Genomic DNA, 810 nt, shown 5'->3' on the forward strand with positions numbered 1-810 from the left:
TGATTAAAGGCTTTAATAACCTGAAACCTCAGTCACATCTTTACATGCTACTGGCCTAGATCCAGGACTGGTATGGAGAGAGGAGATTAGGGCTAACAGCCTTTATTGGGAATCTTACACAGAGGAGTTACAGGGTCAGAGGTGGGCCAGACTGTGCAGTGTCATGAGGCCACCTCTGTACTACCATGTTCCACTGTAAGAGGCACAAAATTTAGTTAATTTCCCCACTGTATAAATTTATGCTAATTTGCAGGCACTGGACAGCAGAAATCTTCAGGAATATTCCAAAGAAGAACAACTAAAATCCAAATGGAATCGTTGTTGCAACATTGAAATCAGAACATCTAGAAGTTAAAATACAGAAGCAATTCAAAATGAGGATGAATAGTTCTAGAAATTAGAGACATAGATAAATAAAGTGATGAGATTCCTTGTTTTTTTGGTCCCGAGATAAGGGACGTATCAGATATTAAACTGATAAGAACAGATACTACACTTGATCTTAGCCAAAAGGCCGAGAAGCGATGATGAGATTCCTTGTGACATATTTTTGCTTTACACAGAACCACACTGCTTTTTATGGGTGCTATTATTCTCAGCGATGGCAATCTCAGCTGATTATTGGCTATAGGGATATAGGTTTTCCCAGTGGTAAGAGACACTGCTAAAATAGCAATGAATCCTCTCCCCTTTTGACTGACATCTGGACACGAACCACAAGCAAACATTGCAATCTCCCATCATTGGCCCAGCTTGGTCCTGCCCAGATGAAGGACCCCATCAAAAGGTGCTTCAACCAAGAGATTGGGA

General features: G+C 40.9%; 1 pseudogene; it reads right to left on the minus strand.

The window, feature by feature from the left end:
- Positions 1–413: 413 nt before the first annotated feature.
- On the minus strand, positions 414–526 carry LOC138742155 (U2 spliceosomal RNA; annotated as a pseudogene).
- Positions 527–810: the final 284 nt, after the last annotated feature.

Source organism: Narcine bancroftii, chromosome 8 (genome assembly GCF_036971445.1).
Source record: "Narcine bancroftii isolate sNarBan1 chromosome 8, sNarBan1.hap1, whole genome shotgun sequence".
Lineage (NCBI taxonomy): Eukaryota > Metazoa > Chordata > Chondrichthyes > Torpediniformes > Narcinidae > Narcine > Narcine bancroftii.